Source organism: Ptychodera flava, chromosome 17 (genome assembly GCF_041260155.1).
Source record: "Ptychodera flava strain L36383 chromosome 17, AS_Pfla_20210202, whole genome shotgun sequence".
Taxonomy (NCBI): domain Eukaryota; kingdom Metazoa; phylum Hemichordata; class Enteropneusta; family Ptychoderidae; genus Ptychodera; species Ptychodera flava.
The window spans coordinates 4,376,718-4,386,556 of NC_091944.1; positions in this window are offsets into that span (position 1 = coordinate 4,376,718).

Genomic DNA, 9,839 nt, shown 5'->3' on the forward strand with positions numbered 1-9,839 from the left:
CCGTCCAAGTTTTTTTGTCTTAGTTCTGGTTACTACCTGAACCTATTTTTTCCTGTAGCCTAACATGAGCTTGTAAGTAATTAAGCTTACATCTTATGCGGGGATTGCTGGAAAAAAACGGGGTGGCAAAATTCACCTGTCTTGAAACACTATACACTTAAGCTGACGAGCTGCTCGTGTCAAAATATGGCCAAAAGCGGCGAAAAATTCACGAAATATCCAGAAGCCAGCCAAATCTAACGGAGCACGATCAGATTTCAGCGGTGAAAATCGGATTTGAGCAATACTGAACACCACTTAGTTTATCGGAAACACGACCTGTTAAACCTGTTGGCGCAGTGGGTTTAAACCAATATCAGCACCATCATACTGACTGCTTCGCTTCCATGACGCTGTTATTAATCATGATTGAATACAAAAGTTTGAAAGAAAAGTTTTGGTCTGATTAAAATGTGATCGTGTCAAATTTCAGCCTCGCGATTATGCTATTTTCAATAGACTATGACAGGCTTTTGTTTTCATATCTTGTATGATAAAACTGAATTCTTTAATGAACCAGTATTGTTGTTGTTCAAGAGGGTAATTTGATAACTTCCATCTATTTGTCCTTGAATTATATGAAAGAGCCCATTTACATTACTGAAATTATTAATGCATTTCATCGATACGATATAAGCTCATTATTTTGATGATTTTAGTTTTTCATTAAATGTTTTTCCATGATGCTGAGCTCACCCAGAGATGTGTGTATTATCTCTATTGTACATGAATTGTAAAATGAAGTGTTAGTGACATGTTAAGACGACAATTAATGTATTTTGAAGCACATTCTCTAAAAATCGCTGCTAATGTACAGTTTCGGGGAAGCCATAGACATTGACGGGTATTCACTGTGACTTAACCTTAACGGTGAACATAAGCCTGACAATTTCGCATTCATCTACAAACACTGAAGCGAAGTTTATCCACGGAATTTTTCGAAGCCGTGATCCAGAGAGCCACACAATAGTCTTGGAAAACGGCATTAGCAAATGAACGCTCGTCAAAACTTGAAATGAGGCGGGTGTTTGTTACACTGATAATTAAAAAGCCCTGTGTATCAAAATTGATGCAAGCTAAACGTAATTACCGCAATATATTAGTGTCAAACCACTTTCTTTAAAAGAAAGCTCACCATGTGTAATTAACGCAATAATATCTAGATAACCACATTGTATTCAGATATCTATTCTTACGGGTTTTGACCCACGTTTAGTAACGACCTTGTTCTTTTAATCTTCCATATAATTTAATCAATATTCAAACCGTTTTAAATTTTTTACCTTGTCAAAACTTGAACCTGGGGCACAGCTGGTAAGGCGAAGGCGCCGCGAGTGCTGTCAAGGCATGGGAACCGTTTAATCTTCTTTACGCATGCTAACGCAAATGAGCGACCTACTGTGTCGTTTCGGTGTGTTTTCCCGCCCTTTCGGCTGGAGCCTGGATGGAGCATCAAATTGTGGCTGTCTCGGTTTCATGCCGTCTCCTTTCCTAAACAGTCGCTCTTGAACTGATACTGTCCGTGTCGCGGATCTTCTTATACAGCCTCACCGATGGGTTGGTGGTTTAGAATTTGGCCCAGCCCACAAAGCGACTGTGCTTCTTTTGCGCTGGTCGCTGCGCGGTACTAGCACGGCGAGTCTCATCAAAAACTCGATTTTGTTCTCGCCATTATACGGCACCGATTATTCTCAAACATTGCAAAATTCCGACAAAGTCATACCTTGTTGCCCCCCTCCCACTCCCCGCACTAGCAAGAAATTACGTTTTACAGAGGTCAGGGATATGTTTGATGGCCTGTAACTGGTACATTCACTTCGGCATGTAGCTCATAATAGTCAAGGCAGATAATTTAAAAGGAATTGGAGGTCAAATAATCACAAAATACAAAAGAAATATATAAACAAACTTGTAGATTATGTGGCTTTAATTAATGGGTGTATGAAGATGACTCGGATATTCTAAACTTTCTCATGACGCCCTCTGTGCTCCCCCGTGAGGTACATGTGCGTCAGCGAACAGTTGAGTTTGTATGAAACTCAGGGAAGCAAGTGTTTTTGACGAAGCACAATAATACAGTATTGGTCGACGTTCTCGTTTAATATGTACGCTGTTACTGGTATTTTAATGTTTTATATGAATGCTTTTGTCATAAAACATAAAAAAATTGAAACAGATAAAACTTATAAGCCTTGGTCAAAAGTAATGAAATAATGCTGTTTGCTTATGAGAGACAAACGGTTGAACCGAAGTTTTACACAGAGGGAAAGTGTTTTGGCGGCAGCTTTCTCAGAAGCGCTGTCTAAGTGTTTTCGGTTTCTTGCTTGCGGTGATAGAATCCCAGCAAAGAAGAGAAGGAGCAAATCTCTTGTCACAACAATGTTTTGTCAAAACGGCTGCTCGTCTGCAGGTAACGATTTCCCCAAAAGCGACGCAAAACTTCAGAAAGAACACACAAAAAGGGGGCAGGGTGTTGACCCATGTTGTCACGGCTTTTTTCTACTTCTTGTAAACATTCATTTGCATATTCACCTGCTAAAAAGCTTTGAAAGTGTTAAAGTCCCAACTAGTGTGAACTCGAAACGTTGTAGCGCCTCAATTCAAGCTGATCTAGGCTATATGTCTGCTGACGTCCCACGTGAAGGGCACACAACAGTGGGTCAGCCTCATTCGGATAGAAAAATGCCATTCAGAATTCGATCCAACACAGAGGAAGTTATGAATACTTGTCAGATTATGGAAAACATTAATATAACAAACCATCGCCAAGGTGAATACACAAACTCACTCTTACGATGCTGTATCTGTTATTCATTCCTTGCACTAACACTAAAAACATACGGGGTAAGTGCCACGACGCTGTAGATACTGACTGGTAGAAAACAATACTAAAATGACGCGGACAATTTTAATCGCTATGCGTCGTTAATATAGCTATATGGACACATTCCCCTATAATATAGTGAACTCACTCGCGACCGCACATTTCTTTTTGTGTTGCTCTCCTATTTTTATAACTTCCCCTGGAAATTGATTAAAATTGTCTGCGAAATTTCTTTTTGTTAATGAAAAGTATTTTCAGTGGGATTGCAAAGCGTTGAGCCGTTGTCTGACTGTGGCGCAGTCATATCTATGGCCACAAATAATTTCGTTCAAGCGCTAAAATATTCTCGGTCTCATTCATGTGATTACAACAACTGCAAGACATGTGCATCAATATCACAGCCAAGCATTAAATGCCGTACATCAACATGTAACGACCAGCGTTGGAGGTATATCTCAATGTCTCTGTGTTGTCAAAAGTGCAAAAGTGCCAAAAGAAGTGGGTGTGTCTCATTCAAAGAACGACACGCGACATCAATCCCGAATGTCTCCTACTGCAGGACGAACATGCGACATCCATCCCGAGTGTCTCCGACTGCAGGGACGAACATGCGACATCCATCCCGAGTGTCTCCGACTGACTGCAGGGACGAACATGCGACATCCATCCCGAGTGTCTCCGACTGCAGGGACGAACATGCGACATCCATCCCGAGTGTCTCCGACTGCAGGGACGAACATGCGACATCCATCCCGAGTGTCTCCCACTACGGGGACGAACATGCGACGTCCATCCCGAGTGTCTCCCACTGCGGGGACGAACACTGCAGGGAGACACTGCAGGGACGAACATGCGACATCCATTCCGAGTGTCTCCCACTGCGGGGACGAACATGCGACATCCATCCCGAGTGTCTCCGACTGCAGGGACGAACATGCGACATCCATCCCGAGTGTCTCCGACTGCAGGGACGAACATGCGACATCCATCCCGAGTGTCTCCGACTGCAGGGCCGTAGTCTCACCTCATCGCAGAGTGGAGTAGGGGAATCTCGGTATCTGGCTTGTGGTAGATTTTAGTAGGACACACTTGAAAATATCTTTTTTTTTCGTAGATAAGATCACATATTCTCCTAGCCTGGTGATTTACAAAGTAATAGCTTCACAAATACAGTAGCCCGTGTATAGGCCTAATATGCGATCTTATCGTTCACAATGATATATAGACCGTACTGAATTTTAGTTGTCGACAATAAAGTTGGACATCACTCATAGAGGTTGTGTTGACAGGTTTCACACTCTAATCATTTCGACAAGTTTCTGCGAATACAAACAGAAAGCCAATATTGCTTACAACATGTAAAGTATAACAGATAAGGCCACGAAAAATAAAAAAAATTGTTTCTCATCCTTGCGCGCGTGAATTCAGACCCGCCGTATCAACCTCTCTTTTTCTGTTCATGAGAAAATAAAATAAAATAATAAACGCAAAAATACGCGACGATAGTGCATAACCACAGTGCTGTATAAACAGAACTGTGAACAAAATAACTGACACTAACATTCCATTCAGAACTGCACATATGTCACTGTTATAGTAAGCTGTCAAAACTGTGCATTACTTCGTGATCACTAAAAGTCAAACCACAGAACTGTTGCTATACAAAAATACTAAAGCAACACTGCTGTGCATTCAACTCTGCGTGCATTTCTATGGTGTTTTCACGTTTTTTGCGCGTTCTTGTTGGTTGAAACTGAGAAAAAAAACTCGTCACCGCATCATTTTTTGCAATATGTTTATAGGATGAGAAACAAACTTTTTATTTTTTCTTGGCCTACCGGCGCTTCTAAAAAGGTCAGTTCACTTTCAAGATTTTCTAAGTATTTTTTTCTTTACTTATAATTTTATTAGTCTTGCACAAAATATTTACTGGTGCACTTGAAATGCTAATTTAAGCATATATGATTTATGAAATTTTCATTGTATCTGTCATGAAACACCCACCTATGGTACAATTAGTGTTCTTGTACCAGGCTTTGACAATTACTTTGAACAAACAAAGTACTTTTGTGCCAAGTACACGTGTCAAGTATATGATCCATCATAAAAACGGTTGACAGTCAAAACAATGCACACGTCGATTCGCAATTAACTTAATTGCAATTATCTTTAAGTTATCTAGATTGCAATTATTTTCAATGTCAAGAACTTAATGGTCAAGGGCTTGCATTGCGCACTGAAGTGAAAAAGTTGTTTATGGTAGAATGCATCCCGGGGAAAGACATTTGGACTCTCAAACTTTTACAATTCTTTCTGATCTAACACTTGTTGGGCTCATTTTAAAACTCTCTGTGTAAGAAACATTTTCACCGTCTTAATTTTTCGAAAATCGAATTTTTTTTTTCCATCATGAGTTAACACAGGGATGGCGGCTATTTTGAATTTCAAGTATCGTTTAATCTTTGGTAATATGTTTCTCCAGTAACAAAGTTTGCACGGTGATCCCCGATTTTCATTCTTGATTATGAAAGAGAATGGTTCTTTTAGGAAATTTTGAGCATCAGTTTAAGTCTTTCACTTTCGAGGCACATACTACGTAGAAACTACGTATATTTTAAGCGGGGGAGGGCAGGGGGTGTGATAACACATATGGCCAACTCATAACACAATTAGCGCAAGTAAAGAGTGGAATTTCTGTAGACGAGGAATGATTTTTTGTGCAGTGAGAATGTGGAGAACTATTGCAGGAAGAGTTGTACCCTACCAACAACATTGGTTAACCCAAGGCTTGATGAATCCACAGAATAAAATGCGTATAGTAATGACGTCACATACGTTTTCCGCTCTTCTTCCTTTTCGAAACATTTCACTCCAACTTGATTACCTATTAAGTGTTCCCACTTTGTTCTCCTTGAAGTTTCTACAAATTTGATCTTTAACCTGAATGTTGACTCCAAAAACGTAAAGACTCCACAAAAAAATAATTTAGTATTACCAACATCCCATCACAAAAAGACACGCAGTTTTCAAATGAGTATCACTTGTCCCTTTCGCTTCAAGACTGCATCCTTCTGTGCCGCAAAGTCCATTCTTTTATCTGCTTACCTGCGTCACTGGGATGACGTCACGAGTTCTGACAACGGTTAAGATCAGCCATATATTTTAGTTTTCGATCAACTCTACTAGTAAATACGGCGTATCTATAAACCAGTCTCTTCAACTTAATCACTGCGACAGCGACATTTGACGATTCTCATCCCACGTAATCGTCAATTCCACAGAAAAGTCTTGAAACTTAATCTCTCTCTCTGAGCCGTAATACATCTTCAATGCCAACTTTGCTGCCAAATGTAAAATTTTCTTGCCTTCCAGACACTGACAGTGGTAAGGTTGATCTATGCATTTGATGTCAAGAAGTAGTGCACCCGTGTTTGTCCTTGTAGCTTTTCCGAGATTATTTATAAGCTTATACCCGTTAAAATTTCTAAATTTGAAATTCGTCTGTATTGAACTAATTTATTTCGATGTCTTTTTTCATTGGTGTTAACCTTCGTACTTTGTAAACTTACACCACATTAGTATGTCTTTTTTCTTCTTTTATTCCTTAATTTGAATACATTTGGCTCAATAGGTAAATTGGGAGAATGTGTGATGAAACGTTTCACTCGAAAAACTCAAATCAAAATGATCGCTAACACTGATACATCATCATCATCATCGCCATTAGCACAATCACCATCATCATCATCGTCGTCATCGTCATCATCATCATCATCATCACAGTCACTATCGTTATCATGAAAACCATCATTATCATCATCGTCATCATTTCTATCTTACGTTCTGTCTCATTTTGGTACACCCCTACCGATTATTTGCGGGCCCAAGTGTTTATCAATCTTCTACGATGACCTTGAACATGGGCCAAAATCCAATGTTCCATCTTTTGAAATGCCTCTTGGTCTGATGTCCTTGATATAAACCCAATCATATATTCTCTGACAACTTTACAATAGCTGATTAACAAACTAGTTCAACACCCCCGACACATTTACAACTTCGTTTCCAAGACACTTCATCAGCCCTTACCGGGCTAGACAATGGTAAAACATAGGGCCAATGTCCCTGAAGCTACAATAGACATGGATACAACATTAAGTATTTCCTGACTGTATGAAATTATTTCACTAAGGTCATCCTAGGGATACCAAATATTAAAGCTGTCTGACCAGCGATTTTGAAAAACCAAGCGACGTAACAGTCGACAGAGCTCTGGTGTGTTATGTAGAGAATAACTGTTTGTGACACGTGTTGATGACGAAGGTGGATATCTTTGATAGCTCATTTCAGGAAAGCCTGACGAAAATGGCAAAATTAGCTGCAAAAATAAAAAAATTGAAGCTTTCATCATAATTTCAATATATTACATTAAGATAATACCTAGGAACCTGTATACTAAAAATCAAAGTCACCAGATAAGTAGTTTTTGAGAAACAAATATTTTGACCAAAAATGGCAAAAATTGCGCCAAAAATACAAAATTGCAAATTTCATCATAATTTCGATACATCATATTTTGATCATTCCTATGAACCTATATACCAAATATCAAAGCTGTCAGACAAGCAGTTTTAATGAAATAAATTTTTGACCAAAAATGACAAAAAAATCCCTAATAAATACAAATATGCATAATAATAATAATAATAATAATTTATTCTTCTAAAGCGTATAACATAGAAATACACCATCTCTATACGTTGTACAGTTAAAATCTGAATAAATACTTTCACAATACAATAAAACACAATACATACAACACTTTGGTCCACCAGAATAAAAAAATACACAGAGGTAAAAAAATCAAAATTTAAAATACACTTTGTCAATAAATAAGTCTAAAAAGCTGTTTTAAAAAGGTACGTTTTGACCTGCGATTTAAAATCATTAAAAATGTTGGTTGATCTAATGGCCTCTGGTAGTTTATTCCACAGCTTAGGAGCACACACTGACAAAGCTCTGTCTCCATAACTCTTATAAGTCCTAATTTTTGGCAGAACTAGTAATACACTGGAATTGAATTACTCCTCATGTTTTCTCGTAACGGCATCCTGACAGTTATCAGTACAGTGAGGTAGCGCGGCGCCGTATTACAATGAATAATTTTAAATGTGAGACAAAGAATTTTGAATTGAATTCGCTGCTCCACTGGCAGCCAGTGAAGAGCCTGCAGGACAGGAGTCATGTGACACCTATCCCCCACCCTAATCCTGGCTACCAGCCGAGCAGCAGAATTCTGTATGAGCTGTAATTTATTTATTTCATAAGCAGGTAGACCGAAAAGTAAGCTATTGCAGTAATCAATTCGAGACGTCACGAAAGCGTGAACCAATTTTTCTGCAGAATGCTGATCCAAAAATTTACGAATTTTTCCTATTCTCCATAGGGCGTGTAATGCAGCACTACACACACTGGCCACTTGTGGTGATAATGTAGCACCAGAATCTAGAATGACACCAAGGTCACGGACTATATCAGATGGTCTCACAAAACTTTCGCCAATCCGCATATGAGGTGCCAGCCCCCGCACTTCGCTTTTCCTGTTCTTGGACGAGAACCAGATTATTTCGGTCTTCGAGTCATTGAGTGCGAGCAAATTTGCTCGCATGCAATGACGGATCTCGTCCACACACGCCTCAATACAAGCGGTGACAGAGCTCGTGGGGGACTCACACGTGATATACAGTTGCGTGTCATCAGCAAAAATTACTGTCTGAAGTCCATGCCGGACAATAATGTCTTCAAGACACGTACAAGAAGAACAAAGATTGAACAAATCTAAGTTGGGTCATCCCTGAGACCTGCATAACAAATAACAAAGCTGTCCGACCAGCGGTATGAAGAAGAAGATTTTTTACAAAAAGCGCCTTTTTTGCTCTAATGTGCATATTATCAATAATATCAAAATAAAAAATATAAAATATACATACATACATACATACATACATACATACATTCATACATACATACATACATACCGACATACATACATGTACATACAGACTGACGCCGGACGCCGGACGGATACCCATCCCAATAGCTTCTATAGACTATAGTCTATACTAGCTAAAAACAGAAAGATTCATTGAAATAAGTATGCTCATGCCAAAAGTACATCTGATATTGACCATAATTTTGTTGACTATAGATTATCGTATCTTAATTGTGCCTTCCAGATAAGCTTATGATTTTATGATCACATCGACTTTCAAGTAAATTTAATAAAATATCTGTTCGCATAATAATTGTAAAAATATGTAAGAAAGGAGTATGTACGTACACTTGCAAGTTGATCGTCTTTTGGGCATGATTGTGCAAATCAAATGCCCAGATTTCTGGTCTGTTGTTTTGGAAACAAGCAACGTTTAGTCTTTGAGCACTATCATGGTGCAAATAACATCATTACTAGCCTAATACACGCACAATTTCTATTTAATATCAATAAACATGAGGCTGAGTACATTTTACATGATCACCATGGAAATGGGTACATATTGACTATTAGTAGCCTCTGTTGACCTGTGTATAAGTATTTTAAAAACCATATTGCAGAGATCGTCATGACAGTGACGGTAATTTTGGAACGGTCGGAGCACGGTTCAGACCGTGGTTGGAGCAATGATCATGTCATCCCAAGTTTGTGTCAAATTGATCAAAGAGCAAAATTGCTTATCGTTAAAACATTTCACTGTTGTTTTAGGTCTCTGAGGTACAGAAAATATTTCAAGAACATGTCCTTGTTGTTTAGCTTTTAAGAGTAGTCCAATGTCCTGGCTTTGAAGATTTGTACAGCAAAATCTGTGTGTCTAATTTTTGCATTCTGAAAAGTGACACTACATCCAAACATCCAACTTTGTACTTTCCTGCGTCTATGCTAAGTTTACTTTTCACACTGATGTTCTTCACAAAATTTACG